The 11,983-nt window shown below is 29.6% G+C and overlaps 1 long non-coding RNA gene across 1 annotated transcript; it reads right to left on the bottom strand.

The window, feature by feature from the left end:
• Window positions 1-4,683: 4,683 nt before the first annotated feature.
• On the bottom strand, window positions 4,684-11,590 carry LOC146997326 (uncharacterized). The gene is made up of 3 exons (XR_015041335.1): window positions 11,516-11,590; window positions 7,745-7,834; window positions 4,684-4,819 (listed from the first exon to the last, which is right to left on the bottom strand). It is a non-coding gene; the product is annotated as an uncharacterized LOC146997326 (long non-coding RNA).
• Window positions 11,591-11,983: the final 393 nt, after the last annotated feature.

Raw genomic sequence — 11,983 nt, 5'->3', positions numbered from 1 at the left:
AACATGACCGAAAACACTTTCCTGGTCGGTACAAACAACACGAAACACAAGAAAGAACGGACACCAGTTATGCTTAGCACAAGAGAAATTAAAAAATAGGAACAAAATTAGACACTTATGGACCTCAATGAAATTCTTCGAAATTACGACCTGAACCCTGATGCAGGTATCACATCTCTCGCACATCGAACATAAGATGTTCTGGAAAATACCGTGCAACCCCAGGACTTTCCCAGCAGCTGACACGATATGTGCCACAAGTTCCTGTTGGAGTTCTAACGGGGGTTTCGTGCACTAATGTTTTGACGTACCCTAGAGGAAGTGATAATGCAAGTGAGGTCTCGTGATCTTGCTGAACAATGCACTGGACTACCCCTACCAAACCCATGTCTAGGATACTTCCCGAAGGAACTTTCGAATACTTTTTTTGATGACGATCCAATGTTTTTGTTCTTATTTCTTAGTTTCCGCCGCGCTAAGAATAACAAACAAATATCTTTACACTGTTCGTACCCTATTTTTCTTGTGTTGTCTCTCGTCACTATGGCGCCAGGAAAGCGTCTCCGACAGTGCATTGCAATAAACGATTATATGTATATATATATATACCATTAGAAGATGGTGAATGTCGACATTTACCGGTGTAAGTCAGAAATAAGAGTATTTGAAAATATTTCGGACATACAACAAGCGACTATGTGAATGTTGACATTCACCGGTGAAAGTCGACATTCTCCAGATTTCGGTGTTTCACCGTAACATATATACAATAAACGTATATATATATATAGATATATATGTATATGTGTGTATGTGTGAATTAATGTTAGGAATTCTGATCGCACATGTTGATCTATAATACAGAGCAAATTTGGCAGATGAATAAGATAAAATATTCAGATTTATTTCAATTCACATTTGCGGCCCCAGTTCATTTGAAATTCCAAACTTACCTATTTCTAGAATATTTATATTTCTCATATTGTTGGAATAGGAATAAAGTAGTACGACGCCGTGTCAGCGGTGACAGAGATAGAAAAAATGTGCATAGTTCGACAATATTGTGGTTTAGTAAGAGAAATATTTGATTCAGGAAATTTTATATTCCCACTTAGCTAAGTCATCATCTTTATGTAAAAATCATGTGATGGGGATATATATATCTACATAAACATATATTTTAATTAATTAATTTTTTTTTTAATTTGCTATTAATTCAAAATCATTTAATATTACATATTAAAAACAATAATTGCAATGAAAAGTTAGAATCTCGAAATTTTTATTATGTTTGATGAGTACATTGTCAAAACTCGAGCTAAATAATATCATAAATCTCTGTAAATCTAGAAATATATAGTCTAACAGAAAGAGGTGAGGAGAACAATTTATATTAGATTTGTTCCGAATAGAGTATGGGATGGATTTCAGTGTTTACTTAATTTGTTTTACACACACATATATATATATATATATATATGCATATTATTTATAAACATAAAGTCTTTTTGTCTTTGTTACTCTAATTATATCAACTATTTGACATTTACTTCTCATTCACAAATTTTACAAACTGGCCGTATAAACACGTGTATTTTGTATATTAGCTTTCTGTTTAGACATTTCATTAGTTAATGCAATAAAGTTTCCTTATAATCAAAAGGCATTACAGTAAATATGAATTCTTCACAATGTAATTTTCCATTTTAAACATTTATAATCTATTTGTGTAATGAAGGAATGAAAAAAACTTTAAGCATTATAAATCTGAAAACGTATTATTTTCCAGACCAGCGTTTTTGTCAAAAAATTATTAAATGTATAATTAAACTGGACCTGAAACATTATGTTTTGTTTTATTATTTTTTCCGAAAAGACTTACGTCTCCGACACGTATTGCAATCTTAAACACTGGGGATCCAATTCTTCTAGTAATTGTTCGCTGTAGTATATTTCTGCTTCTCCTTCTTCTTCTTCAAATACACGTCGATAATTATTTGCGCTGAAATATTTTTATTTCATTAAATATATATGTTCATATGTTTGAATTAATTAATTTAATATATGATTACTTATACGTTTTTTGTCAAAAGTAGTAAGTTACAGTTTGCGAACATTTTTACAGATTGTCAAAGATTTCTAAACGCTCTATGTTGTAAAATATCTTTACTTATTCAAAATCTTTAAAAAACAATAAATATGGAAATGAATATTCGTTTTATTAGCCTAAATTCCATTATGAGGATATACAGGTATAAAAGGAAATAAAGTTGCTGGCACCAGCAGCTCAAGATGCTATATTATAAGGTCTGATTGACATCTATCATCTCAAATCAAACCTTGCAATGAGGGAAATAATTTCCAAACAACTTTTAATAAAATAACAAACAGGATGGGACGAGGCAGATACAAGAAGATTGCTCGACGGTTACCTCCCGCAAGTATCCCTATAAAGAATAAATTTTTTCTCCAATTAGATTGGCAACAAGTCATGGAAAGTTCCCATTTTATTTCCAGAGATTCTTAAGAAGCACGTAAAATGCGAGCGCGATAAACCTGCAAATCTAGCAAAATTTAAGCTTTATAAATGGCACACTTCCTATTCCTTCATATGTATACTTTCCTTTCCTTCATATGTATTGCAATTTATCATATGATCATTATTTACAGCAATGATTCTTAAATGTCTTCGACCTAAGGCTCCTAATGACGCCGAGGAAAACTTGCGCAACTGTGACAAAAAGATTATTTAAAAATACAATAAAAGCTTGAAAGGTAATAAAAATGCCTGAATTTAATTTCCTTTTATTTAAATGAAGCTTAATGTTTTTAAAGGAAATTGAATATTGTACACAGGAATCAACAATATAAATATCTGTGGATTTTTGCCTCTGTGGATTTATAGTGTTTTGATGACACTGTTGGGAAATTGTTAAAAGGAATAAATTGTATTTTTAAAACTAAATCAATTCCTAGCCTCAGAATAAATAAATATGTTTTCGTAACATGAGAATGCTGCAGGCTTTTTTATATATTTAATATTTAGTTGTAAAAATTTGACATTATGTTAACAATTCTTTATATCATTCAAAAGGTAACTCAAGAAGCTCTTCTAAAATTCTATTTTTCTGCTCACACAATTAAAAAAAAAAAAAATCTGAAAGGCCTCAGATTTTAGCAGTCACGCAAAGAGGCTAAAAGTTTATGAATGCATAGATTATCAATACAGATGGGGCAGTGGAAATAGCAAAACATTTTATAAGATACTGACACCAGAAAGTTATATGTCTTCTATATATTTGAAAAATGAAGAAATATATCATGTAATTATGTAGAAATATTAAAATGTTTTCAATTAGATACATCATGAATTAAATGCATTTTAAATCAATCAGATTAAAAATTTAAAAAAAGCATTCTTAAGAACTGTGTGTAATGCTTTTAAATAGCTTGGCTTGTTAGTCAATAATATATTAGATTTTAAAGGTAAATATGTTAAATTTTTTGAATGAAAAGCGAAACAAGTTTACGACTGACGATATGAAGTCACATTTCAAAACTAATAGCCCTTTTAGATTAAAAAAAGAAGTTCTGAAAATAATTTGCAATGGTTCATTGGTGTTATTTTACGCAAAATTCAGTAAAATGAAATTTACCCGTTGAAATCAGCACCAAATTAAACTTTGTAAATTCTAGCGCATGTTAAAGGTTGTCTCATCCAGAATTTTATTACTAACCATTCATTTCAGAGCAAAATAAAACAGTAATTGCCATTTATATGACAATCAATATCAAAAATTTAAATCTGCATTTTACGCAACATAGAAAAACTTCAAAAGATCTACTGTTTACCATGCAATTAAGGCATTTTATTCTGCTATCAACTCTACCAATTATTAATTCCATTAAGTATATACTCTTTCTGCTCAATATATGCAATGTAAAATTTTCCATAAATTTATTAATTCATTTTATTTTGAGGTGAGCTTTTATTCAACTCTCAATGTCAACGAGAATGTTTAGTTCATTTTTTATTCTGTCTCAAAAGAGAAATCAAAATACGTGGATTTATGTACGTGTATTTATGAATCAAAATACATGAGAAATCACAGTGAGAAAAGCACTGCTACCTTAAACTGTGATTATATATAACAAATGCAGTGAATTATAGTTAAAAAATAGTGAAAATATTTATATTTCTGAACTATTTCATATATAACATTTTCAGTTTTGCATATGTGGCAATTTAAGAACTTTTTATGTATACTAATTTTTTGAAATATCTGCAAATTTTTGCATCTTTGGATTTAAATTTGCATTTATGGATTTAAATTGCATCTTTAAAGATGCAATTTAAATCCATTTGGTGAAAGAATAAGCTTTCCTTAAGGAAAGCTTATTCTTTCACCTGTAGTATATAAGTAATGGTAATTTACCAGATAAAATTACTTAATGGGGAATACAGAAAAATATTTAACCACTTACCTTTGTGACTTCATCTGCAAAGAGACTAAAAAAGTAGTTCAGCTAAATCTGCTATAATAAATATTTATAATAATGCTAAATTATGCAATATCTATTAATATGACAAATTTTTGTAAAGCTATTTATTTGGATGAAAAATAAACACATTCAGAAATTTATGGCACTATATTATGATTAACAGAGGAAAAACACTTTTCAAAATTCAAAATAGTTTTTATTAATCCAATTTATCACATTTTATTTGAATTCATGAAAAACAATGTTATATCCATGTATTCTTATGTATATAAGAACTCTTGATAAATTGGATCTCTGTCATTGCCTTTCACAGCACCTAAAATAAAAAAACACTCACAATTACTATATGTGAATATAGTAATTCATAATTAAATTTAAACAAATGACTATTAGAATGCAAATTAAAGGAAGCATTTAAAATATTTTAACATTTAGTACCTATAAACAGAGTAGCAATTATTTGATTTTTCGATTATAGCAAAATAAACATGGGGGATGCCTTTTAAAATTTTTTATGTCAGAAAATAAACTCAAACCACCAGCTGAACATATGAGCAGTTTTATCAATCAGCCACTGGTAGGTAACCTGGATACTGAATCAACATATAAAGTTGCCAAGATAAAGAGAGAAACAAAATTATGATAATCACATCTTACCTATTCATAAAACTATTTTAAATTTAATGTGTAGGCAAGTCCAAAAAGAGTGAGAATGAATTTATTTTGCAACACAAAGTAAAGTCTTGCAGGAGCAAAAAAAACTTGTCTCATGAGATTGGCAAGTAAAAAATAATTAACTGCATCTGGTAACATTTATCTGACAACATATAAGTAATTGTTAGCTATGTGCAGAAAATAAAATCTGATCAGGGGCGTAGCTAGAGGGGGGGCAAGGGGGGCATCTGTCCTTGGGTGCAGAATCCAAGGGGTGCCAAACTGATGTTAGAACATTTTAGAATTAAATGTTTTCCATCCTTGGCAAGCAGTAGGGGGCGCGAAATTTTCAGTTGTCCCCGAGCGCTGAAAACCCTAGCTATGACTCTGAATCTGATCATGTTAATGCAATTTTAAACTTTTGAATTTAACCGCAGAAATTTACCAAAGAAGTACTTGTAACAGTAGTAAATGAAGATGTGACTAATCTTTACTGTATGGTACACCTTGGTTTCTGTCTGAAAAAAAATCGCAAAGTGGTATTGGTTGTTTGTGAAATGTGGAAGCCCATTGCGTCAAATAAGTTTTTCGGTAACCCTAATGTTGATAATGTTGGCAAAAGTAGCCTTTGAGAAAAAAAAAAAAAAAAAAAAAAAAAACTTTTTTTGTCAATAAAAAGGAGTTATTTCTGCAAATATTGCCAACGTGCTGTGATAAATTTAGTTTTGGGCTACTTTTTTTAATAGTAAACCTTTTGTACGGTCCCAGGTTTTTGGTTCTTACCATTCTCTTCAATTGCTGTGTTTGGTTGCACGGAAGTGGTATGGTCTTGTATTTTGAACATGCTATTTATTATAAAAAGGTATGTTAAAAAAATGACGTTTCATTTATTTTTTTGTCTCTGTGTGTTAATTTTTGTTAGAAGATTTGTTGTTTAATGTTTTTATGTTAGGAAATATGTATTTTTGGTAACTTACTCCTCTCTGTTTGTGTATTTTTGGTTGTCTGTGTGTTAAGACAGTGGCGAATTTTTTCTGGTAACTATATTTTTAACTTTCTGATTTTCTTAAAGTGAAAATAGATCAATGTGTACATGGACAAAGTTAAGGCAGTGCACAATGCCCAGTTTGTGCAGTTCTCTGTTTTAATAGGTCGATGTGTACATGGACACAGAGTTTGTGTATGTCTTTGACTTCTTATTTTGGTTTTGTGTAGCGGCCACCTTGAAATTGGTGCCGATCCTCTCAGGTGACGATCTTGATATATAAAAAAAAAAAAAAAAGAAAAGAAAAGAAACGATTCGCTAAGGGTTACAGCAGAGTAAATTTTTACCAAAGATGTTCTACCATAATCACCATTTCAGTGGTTTAAACACTAGTGGAGCAGTATGCAGAGATGAAGATTTGAGTTTTGTTTACACAGCATGATGGTTTAGGCACTCCATTCATTACAGTGAACAAAATTATAACAAACATAGCCACAATAATTGTCTATAAATATTGATGTATAACACTGCATTAACTATTATATTTCTTATGCTAGTATATACAGAATCCTTAATTGAAGGGAAAATCAGAAGACTGTGCATGCATTTTCCTTTAACTGAAACATGGATTTGACCATACAAATCTCAGTCTTACGGGACATGCCACACTATGCAGATAGACAGTAAAAAGTGCTTGTGTTGTTTTTATTTGTTAGAGGTATGAAATAAATATACTTCTAGATTTTAATTTTTTCTTTTCTTGCTTTACATTTGGATTACCTATCAAAAAGTAAGGAATTTTGATATTATTACAATATCGGAGTTAAAATAACAATTATTGGACACGTTAAAGTAATGAAAATTTTAAATTAGCTTAAAAAGTAACCCTTAATGTGGCATATTTTTGAATTAAACTCTATCGACATTTAAAACAACAAAACATCCCTCTTTATTAAGGACTTTAATTAACTAATTTTAAATGCGGAGCTATGAATGGATTTTCCCCCTTGCATGTTATAATAACTGAAACAAAATTACTCTGATACAGTCAAAATTCCTAAATGCAAGTACATAAAATTTACTTTAGCAATTTAAAGAGATGAGACACACTGAACACATGAATAAATTTCTATCAAAGAATAATTTATTAAATTTGGCCCGTTCCATAGTAAACTTTAACCATTAGATTACATTATTACACCATGTTATCAGTTTGAAAAGCAAGTCATAATGCCAGATCTTGGATGTAAAAGAAATGCACAAAATAATATACAGATTATTGAAAAATGTTGTATAGCAATGTTTATAGATATGATTAAATGTAACAGAAAATTTACTGTCACAACCACATTTTTAAGTGAAATGTATTATTTTAACATTTTACAATATTTAAGGTATGGCATTAAATGCAACATTATGTGCCTGAATATGAGTTAGTAAATTAAAAAAAAATAATAATAATAATCAAAGAATGAATGTCATGAAAAATTTCAAAAACAAGCAGAATTTAATTTAGAAGACCTTTAGACACTTATGATAAATAAATTTGAGAATTCTTCACCCAAAATTAAATTATAATTAACTAAAACCAGTTTGACTGACCTTCTACAAAATCCTTCAGCTGCAATTTTTTCTAGCTTGAAAACCAAATTCTTCTCCACATGGTAATAACATCTTAACCAGTTGAAATTCCTGCAGAAAGTTTGATAACACAGTAATAGAATTAATAGAATAGAAAAATTAACACAAAAGTATAGAACATCATTTAAACTTAACATTATTACAAATTTTGGTGCTTTCTGACTATCTGCAAAGCTGTGAAAATTGGCAAAATGGTTAGTTTATGGTTCATATCTACTGCTCTGTTCACAAGTAGTAATTCAAATGAGCACTTTATAAGAAACAAGAAATTTTACGATGCACACACACAAAAATATACACATTGGGTCAATATTCACATATTTTTCATCCAATGGAATACTATTCAGAAATAAAGATTAAATATAAAGCATGTAAATACATGTGTGTGGTATGCATATTCATAGTTTGCTATTATCGTGTGCATACTCTTGTTGTTTTAGCATAAGCTGAAGCTGTGAGGGCAGATGATAAGAAAGTATCAGAATTTTTCATGTATAAGAAAAGATTGCCCTGACAATAGTATCTCAATTGTTTAGCACTGACATTTACATAGCGCATTAGAAATATATAGTAATATATGTATAATAAAAAGATAATTGCATATTATTTATTCATTTTTTTAAATGCCAAACTTTAACAATTCTTTCACATATAATTAAACAGAATTCTTTCACATGAACATCTAAAATCCATTCTTAACTAAAGAATAAATAATAAAACCATGTAAATTTCTTATCAAGCCCATCATTTCCGAAATGTCTACTTCTGAAAGTTTCCAGCATTTCTCAATATATTATTAAATTACTAAACTAAGCATCAATGATCGTCATGTTCGCTAATGTGGCAATATCTTTCACACTTCTTTGTTACCACAAGTAACAAGTAGGCTTCAATAAATCTTTAACTGTTACATGCTACTTTTGTCTAAAATTTGTACAAATAATAAAATTAAATGAGCTCTTTATAATATGCTCAAAGAAATAATTTTGTATGAAAATTTGTATGTTATATATTGGCCTGATTAATGATTCAGGAAATAATTCGGGTTTTCAAACTGCTTCCAATAATTCAAATTTCAGCTTGTGTCAAAATAAAATCTATAACACAAAGATAAGCAAATTTCCTTATGAACAATGCATTTTAACATTATTCAATCACTGGCAATCACACAGTACTGATTGCTTCAATAAACATTACTGTAACTGTCTTATTTAAAAGACTGTAACGTTTTAATTATTTCCTTAATTAAAACATTACAGTCTTTTCCGGTTGATCTTTACAATATGGTAACTGGTAGTTTGGCGACATTTTGGAGGCGATAAAGGTTTACTACCTGGGCCTTTGGTAATAATGTGAGCAGTACTCAGTTCCGATTACGCATTATTTTGTGTGAGGGAAATGAGAGATCATGGGATATGTCATGTGATATTAATGGACGAATTACGGTTCTTTAATCGGAAAAGGGGGGAAATCGGGAAAATATTTGGAAATTTTGTATTTGGCTTTATTCTGTGTTGTGTGAAACAGTGTTCGTGAATTTTTGGATCCCATGGCCGTAACTAAAGTGAGTTCGAAATGGGTATTTATGTATGTATTAATTTAATGTATGTGCTCATTTATATTTTAACTAGTGTTTTTGAATGTAATTATATTTTAATTAAATGATAGTTATTTTGTGAATTTTATGTTTGTAGGAATTTGGTATACGTTTTAGTTGAAGTAAACGTGCATGGAGATAATTTAAATATCTGACACTAAGTATTTGTAATGGTTGCGGTATGAATTCGTTGGTGACGTGTATAATGTAATAGATGATTTAGAGGTAAAAGTTTTTGGATATTTTATTTATCTTATATGTGGAAATGTTCACATTTGCAAAGGGTAAATACTTTTTCGCAATCAGGTAATTTCATATATGTTCTTTTTACCAGGTTTAAAGATTGAGAAAATTGTCATGTATTTTCGTGAAATTTTTCTAATTTATGAGAAAAAAGCAGTGTACATGGATATAGTGAAGAGTGTGCGCAATGCCATTTTTGTGCAATTCTGGGATTTTTTTTTTAAGTAAAAATAAGTCGGCGTGTACATGGTTTATGTGTATGTGTTATTTTGAAAAACGCGTAAGGAGTATGGTATTGTGCACTTTTTCCCAATTTTGCAGTGAATATTTGTCATGATTAAGCAGTTTTGTTAGATAAAATTTCTAGCATAAGTGTAATTTGGCTAGTAGATTGTTGGAAGAAGTGTTCAGTAGATAAAAAGAAAAGAAACATGTCTTTACTTCGTGAAGACAAAATGGCGGCGGGACAAAAAAATATAGGGTTGCTGTAGGAGAGTTGGTCGCCAAAGTTTCGCCAAAAAAACGCCAAGTTACCATAATGTAAAGATCAACCTCTTTTCCTCCTTCTAACACCAAAAGAAAACCCAGATAAGAAATAAAATATCAGTAAAAATAAATTATATTATTGAATGACACTTTACATTAATTACACTTATGCATATATTATTTTATTATAAATTATTTCAAAATCAAAGAAGAGAAGGGGGAGAAACTTTAATATTGACATTTCTAAAATGATATAAACATTAATCATTAAACATTAGTACAGTTTGTTATTTCCTGCAAAAAGAATTCACTTTTCTGGATAGCATTTATATTTCCATCTCACTTTCAATGAAACATTAAGAGAAATGCATATAATTTAAACACCAGTTTATTTTATTTATCAGACAGATTATGTCAACTCGAAAAAACCTATCAGTAAAATTCGGTAGTAATAATTCTGAATGTTAGGTAACTTGCAAGATTCAACAAAAATTATAAATACTTTTATTATAATGACAATACTACAGTAACATGAACATAAAATTAAACTGCATATAACTATGAAATAAGCCAGCATATAATAATGGTGCATTGGTTTCTAAAACAATGGGCTCGATGAAAAAATACATGTATTATGGTAGCTATTCATATTCTTCAGCTTTCCTAATAATATTCTCACGTTCACTTTACATAACTAAAGTATCTAAAATACAATAAAAATGCAAACAATATTTATGAGAAAATGTTAAAAGCAATCATAAGCATTTGATTGAATGACCATGTTTGTCTTCCTGCAAGTCGAATCTTAAAATGATATGCAGTTTGAAAAATGCTTAATCCTTTTATAAAATATTCAAAAAAGATTAAAAAAAGGTACTGTTCTGTTATCAGGATCGGGTTCAGAATTGTATTTATGTATGCTTGTATATTTGTATGTTTGTGTGTCTACATATACACATCTATGCACATACTTACGAACACAGGTTCATACATTTCCGATTCTGGTCCCAATAACAGAACAGTTCCCCCAAAAAAACTTGAATTACAAACTAGATTAAGATAACGTTTCAACCATACATATTTTGGACAAAACAATGCAAACTCTTATTTTTATACAATTGTTCAAACTATTTAACATAAATTTATTGCTGCAATAAAATAATAAGCAATCTGATCACACATATTATTTTGAAACTGAATGCATAAACTTGACTAAAAAAATTCAGTCATAAACATTTGGATAGCAGGGCAAATTAGATATTTGAAAAGACAGCCAGCCATTGAGATACACGTAATTCACGACAGAATGGTAACAATTCATAAAGCTGTGAAACATTTAACTGTCAAAATGACATAAATTCGAAAAGCAAAAAAAGTAAACATACAAGTATTGCAACTGAACTTACCTTTCATGCAACAAAAAATAACCATACAAGTTAACCTCATGGCGCAGCCATTTTGGATTTCGTTTCAAATCAGACAGATGTTTACGGATTTGCGGAAGAATACGAGGACCTAGTAGTTTGCCGGATACAATGTGCAATGACGCGAAAGAATATAGTTCTGTAGAACTTCCTACATTATTCCGTAATAAACAGTACTATTTCCTAATTTTTTTCTTTATCTAATTAAATAATTCATAGGGAAATAGCTAAATAATGCCAAATTCATTTTTAATGAAATGTAAAATTTTGCATGTATGGGACGACCACCTTCCGTCCAATATTTCTGAGAATATAAACAAATTTTGGAATCTGAGAGTATCAGTTAATAAATATATAGAATATCGCCTCTCAAACGACCACTTCTGAAAGTGACCAATAGTTCTGAGATTATCAATAAATATTGATATTAAGCATTATTTCTATAAGACG

This window comes from Stegodyphus dumicola, chromosome 5, assembly GCF_044657685.1.
Source record: "Stegodyphus dumicola isolate Sdum_Otavi_A_Nest chromosome 5, ASM4465768v1".
NCBI classification, from domain to species: domain Eukaryota; kingdom Metazoa; phylum Arthropoda; class Arachnida; order Araneae; family Eresidae; genus Stegodyphus; species Stegodyphus dumicola.
The sequence above is the reverse complement of the archived record's forward strand: the minus strand, read 5'-3'. Positions and strand labels throughout refer to the sequence as shown.